The sequence below is a fragment of the Dermacentor variabilis genome, chromosome 10 (assembly GCF_050947875.1).
Source record: "Dermacentor variabilis isolate Ectoservices chromosome 10, ASM5094787v1, whole genome shotgun sequence".
NCBI lineage: Eukaryota > Metazoa > Arthropoda > Arachnida > Ixodida > Ixodidae > Dermacentor > Dermacentor variabilis.
The window spans coordinates 81,977,681-81,983,680 of record NC_134577.1 but is presented as its reverse complement, the minus strand read 5'-3'; positions in this window follow the sequence as shown (position 1 = coordinate 81,983,680).

Genomic DNA, 6,000 nt, shown 5'->3' with positions numbered 1-6,000 from the left:
TTATTCACACGTAGCCGCTGGACAAGAAGCTGCGTGAAGCTTGGCAAGCGAAACATAAAACCGGCAAATAGTAATCGGCTACAACTCGGTTATGCAGGAAGCACAGACGGGAGGAAGATTTCTGCTACGGCGCCAGGTCTGCGATGTTCAGAAAACGCGCACTGAGACGCTCGCCCGAATCCGCTGCCCAACTAATGTCATGACGGTTTGGTCTATGAACTTGTCGATGCTATAGATACTGGCAAGTTCACTGGAGTGGAAAGGGAGCGGTAAGAAGCACATTAAAAAAAGCATGGCATATGGTCATGTTTGTGTTTGGAATTCTGTGCACTGGATTACAAAAAAGAAGCAGCGGGAAATCGCACGCTGAAAACATCAATAAATATACAGTGCGACGCAACTCGAGAAATAATATTGAAGCGTCCAAGAATTTAGAAGAAAAAAAAAGATTGAATCATCATGACGGCACATCACGTTGAAGTCTCTACAATGAAATTATTTTTGAGCAGCTCTGATAGCGCCCACGCAACAATGGTTGCTTGTATACTGTCAAATGCTCATATTCTGCGGCCTAAAGCTCATGGCACGGTGCGAAAGCGCGCACGCGGCGAAAGCGAAACAGTGCGCGGACAAGCATGCAGACGCGCAGTCGGTCGCTGCGAATCTGTGCGACTGCTGCATTGAGACTTCATTCTATTACGCTACATTTAGTTATTCAAACACTATAAGGACATATTTCACATAGTTTGTTCTCAGCGTTTACCCACCTTTCACGTAAGAAAGCCGGTTCGGGAGTCTCCATCGCGGTGACCGCGCGCAGTGGCGTTCACTAGTACGTATTCGGTAAAGAGATAGCGTCTGTAAACGAGTCTGTGATTTCAGTTTTGCCAAGATTATTATTTAGACAGTAAAAAACTTCTCTCGTTTCGAAAGTACTTACAGAAATGTCCGGGAGAGCTCGCGCATGGTGTTATCAGTGAGCGCTGACATCAAAACCTATGAGGAGCGCGCCACGTGGTCCCTCATACTACGCCAGCGAGGCGCTTCCGATAGATGGCGACTCCGTAACTCCTCGCCACCAATACGTATAGGTGCGCCTTCGTTGTCTGCGCTTTTACGTGCAGCGCTGTGTCTATGGTTTCGAAACGAAGGTTAGGCGTCGCGATATCTGGCGCTATCACAGGATCACCAAGAACACTGGACTGGGCAGTTGCTGGCGGATTATTATCCGGCTAATATATTGCAGGAATCGTTCTCGCGATAGTCAGTTCGTGTTTAAAGGGGTTGGGACACCAAATTTTGAGGCTCTAAAAAGCATGTTGTAGGTTGCTTCCGTATGCAAGGACACCTAGAACGAGGTATTGGGCGCTGCAAACATCTCAAAATAATTTTAATTCAGCTCCAAAAAGTCATTAAAAACTCCTTCTCGTAGTCAAGACCCATCGCTAGCGCGGCAGTTATACGTCACAGAGGAGGAACGAAAATATTGACGTCATAGCACACTAGCACAAAAACGTGACGTATGATGAGTAGCGATGAAATGCCGATTACGGAGCCTGCTGAGCCGAGTGACCGAGCATAGCCTCCACTATGACCGAGCTACAGGCATATAGAAGTCCTTGCTTAATGCAAAGAAGGGGTAAGGCGTGCAGGCACTGAGACAAGAGGAGAGAAGTGGACAACACGAACGCCCCACGTCGGCCCGCGAACGGCAAACTGCGTGCGCCGAGTTGCCGTGCGGACGGGCCTTTATACGTTTGAGTGTAACACTAGCCGGCCGACTCCGAAAGGGACCAGGATATGCGGCGCTCGTGTTGTCCGTTTCTCTCCTCGCATAGTCGCATAGTTCGGCAGCTCGGAGCGGTCTCTCGTTCGCTTGGCCTTTCTCAATGTGAGGGCCCGTCCACGTTACCGGAACGGAAACTCGCACCACGCCGTTTGCGGGCCCCCGTGCAACGGCGGTTTTGCTCGCGAACGGCGAGATTTCCTTGCCGTAGAGAGGACGGGCCCGGGACCCATTTGCGCGGCAGCCGTACGGCGAAGCGGCGAATCAGCGACCGAGGAGTGGTCACTCTGGCACCGACGGCAGCTTCACCGCCTCTGATCGTTTGGCGCCGCCGATATCGTCGCTAGGCCTTTTCCGGTTCACTTCAAAGCTAAAGCTTACGGCGCATCGGAATGAATCACCGACTCTTACAAGCCGCAATATTTTCTTACCGTTGTTGTCGCTCTTCGCAATAATTATAATAATCGCGACATGCACTTCGAATCGCCACTTGTTGACCTCTGCTGGCAGAGCACGCGTATGCGCGAGCAGACGACGCAGCATAGTTTTACGTCACTATTTTTTGTGGCCCACGTGACCAAGCCATGTTGCGTTTCCTCCTCTGTGACGTCATAGCATCCCCCGGAGCCCAGAAACCGAAACCGAAATCACTCGGTATAATAACGCTATTATTAAATTATTTATCGTATATATATGAATCCCGCTGTGTGTATCGTGCTCCCTGAAGCATGACGCAACGTTTGAATCAACAAACGCATGAATGAAAATTTTGATGTCTCCACCCCTTTAACGCAATAGGGCTCGCGTTTGGATTACCACCTTTCTTGCATGTCTTCTTGACGCTACGGTTGTTTCTTTTATATCGCTTTACATTTTTATTGTTTTTATAATATATCCTAGTATCATTTTAGCACGGAAGCGCATATGTGCTAAGCCCTTGCTTGCCAATTTTTCTTTGTTGATTATTTTCAAGGGTTGGTGTTCCATTTCATTGCTTCTTAATGGGGTGGGGGTTGGGAAAGGGAGGATAGTATTGGTTTCTGCGAATTGGTGCGCCCGGCTCGAGAGTAGCACCTTTCCCCAAGTGTTAGCAATTAAAAAATAATAATATGGCACTGCCACTATGTCTGTACGTTTGTGCGAGTCGACTAGAAAAAAGACCTGGTTAATAATATAAACGTTTTTACGATACCCCCATTAAGTGCTTGCGCTAGAGTTTGATGTGCCACGATTGTGCCACGTTTTAAAGCGAAAACTTTACTGGCCGCCAACTTGCGATTTCGCCTTGGCCGTGCTCCGAGGAGGCACGTGACGTCACACCGCGTTCCTCGTCGTTGCGCTCGCCTCCGCTCGCTTCGCCAGCTGCGTCGCATGTCTGATAACATGCCGGAGGATTGAAAAGGAGAGCTCGCGTGCGCCGCAACCACAGTTGAGGCGGCAGTATGGACGGCGGCAATTATGATAAGCAGGAGGAGGCCTGGAATCGACATCGGAACGAGATGAAGAGGAAACGAATCGCCCAGGAAACAGACGAACAACGCGCCGAACGACTGGCTAAAAGCCGCAACATAGCTGGACAACCAGACTAACCTGGACTTTCAATCAAGATTAACCAAGGCTAACCATGCTATGCCTTAGCTTTCGCTGCGTATATCCTGGCATATCCGAGCCGACGACATAACCATATGGAGTGCCAACGGCAATGTAGGACAGACAGAGACCAGATTACAGGAAAGTTTATATGTTGTAGAGAACACACTGAAAGACATGGGGTTGAAATGCTCCACAGCCAAATAAATACTCTTGGTCAATAAACACCACAGAAAAGGTCGTAAATCAAGAGGTTACATTCCGGAAGATGAGCCAAGAGGGTGCTTATACAATCATGAAGGATCCGCAACCAGGCTACTTGAAAAAATCAAGGTTCTTGGGTATCACATAGAAGGAAACAATGCTATTTATAGAACAATACAACATATCTCGAATAAACCAGATGAATTCATTAGGTTACTAAAGAGAATTACCAATAGATACAGAGGCTTAGGAGAAGACAGCACTTCCAGGCTAATACACGTCTTTGCTCCCTGTCAGTTCACTTGAGTGGCTGGATTATTCAATTGGAAGCAGGTAGAACTTAACAAACTTAATGTGATGCTCAGGAAGCTCGTTAAAGTAGCCCTAGGGATACCCAGTAACGCTGCAACCAACAAACTCATGAGTCTAGGGGTGCACAACACAATGGAAGAAATCGCAGAGGCCCAACAGCTAGCGCAACACGAAAGATTGACAAAGTCGCGAGCTGGCAGGAACATATTACAGGCAATAGGTGCAGAACTGAATACATCAAGGAGCCCAATAGAGGCTGAAGTAGAATTAAGGACTGAAGTTAGGAACAAAATCAGAACCAACCCTCTCCCCAGAAACATGCATCCAGAATATAATGTAGAAAGGAGAAAGGCAAGAGCTAAAGCACTCTTGCAGGAAATAGAGCAGCAGAACCAACTGGCAGCTATAGTTGATGCTGCCCGGGTGAAAGGTAAAGAAGCATATACGGCCATTGTATCAAATTATCAAGGGAAGGTGCAAGACGCTCTCACTATTTTTACCAAGGACCCCATGGTGGCGGAACAAGAGGCAATTGCTCTAGCCATCAGGAGTAATAAGTGGGCCTGCATTTACAGTGATTCGAAATCCGCTGTAAAGTGTTTTGATAAAGGCTACGTAGCTGGAGTTGCAGCTAAACTTTTCGAAAACATTGCAATTATGTCAACTGAAATCCGATGGTTTCCTGCGCATGTGGGGAAAGTGGACGAGACTCGGGTAAACCTCAATGAGGTTGCTCATGACTTGGCACGAGGACTTGCTAACCGTGACAGTCACAACCGAGCCGTTCACCATCAAGCCAGGGAATCTAGAGATCATTTAATAACATACAATTACGTTACCAAACATTACTATTTAGGACGCAGACAATTCCCATTGCCACATTCAAAACTGAACAGGGCTTAGGCAGTCTCCCTGCGCTTATTGCAAACGGGTACATATCCCACACCGTACACCACTAATAAAATATATCCAGAGAGGGAGATTAAGATGGACTGCAATGATTGTAATCGCATCATTCGAATCATACATATGCTGGCGGGGTGTCCCGCGACTCTCCCCAACCTCGTTGAAGAATGGACACAGTGGGAGAAAAGGATTCAAAGCCCATTGTTTCATGACCAACTAAGGGCAGTCCAGAGGGCCCATGATGTCGCTGAAAGGCTTGGCCTGACAGTGCCAACGTGGGAGCGGCCCGCCTTGGATTGAAAAGTCGAGCCTCCGGACCTCATTACAATGAAAGTTCTCACACACACACACTGCCAATTTCTTTCTTTATTTTTTCCCCATAATTTGTTTACTTATTTCCGCATGGTGCAGTAATTGAGGGAGTACGCGGCGAAAAAACCACCAACTGACATCTATGCTTTTTTCGCGCTGCATACGTTAAGTTGGACCTTTAGCAGATACACACGAACTCTTGGTCTGTAGGCGTACATCAAGAGCAGTATCAGCTGAGAGCGAACGCCTAAATGCCCTAAATGATTTTCGAATGCAATCTTGAGCCGATACTGGGTTCTTCGCAAATCACATAAATCTTCCGATGTTTGCGTGAACACTTTAGGAACGTTTTGAGAAGGTCCTGTGCCAGCACCCGGTCACTCCACCAAGGTTCACTGGAAGCTTATGGAACGTTGGCAGATTCAGTGTCGTTATAATTTGAATCAAGCGCGCGAGACAACCCCGAAGAATCATGTGTTGAATGATGATCAACAAGAAGTATCAACGAAGACGACGAGGCCACGGAAACAACAACAACGACGAAGTACAGTGCTGTACTTGACGCCTTACCGCATACTTGGTTTGGTGGGGAGGGGGGGGGGGGGGACTCTCACGCAGCCATAGAGTTTCTCACTATAACACCTAGAGGGTAATCTGGCGCCACCGTCTATGGGAGTTTCTTAAGGGGGCACCGTGCCGTCATGGGAATGACGGTATATGTGTCTGCGAGGCTCGTGTTGGCTGGTGTTGTAAGAGGCTTCGTCTAAAACGTGGATATGGCTACGCAAATAACGCGTTCTCAAAGTAAAATCTTCATAAAATGTTTCCATTCACGCATATTACATCTTTACTCACCCACAGTGCATGACCAAGCGAAGAAAAGCAAGAAC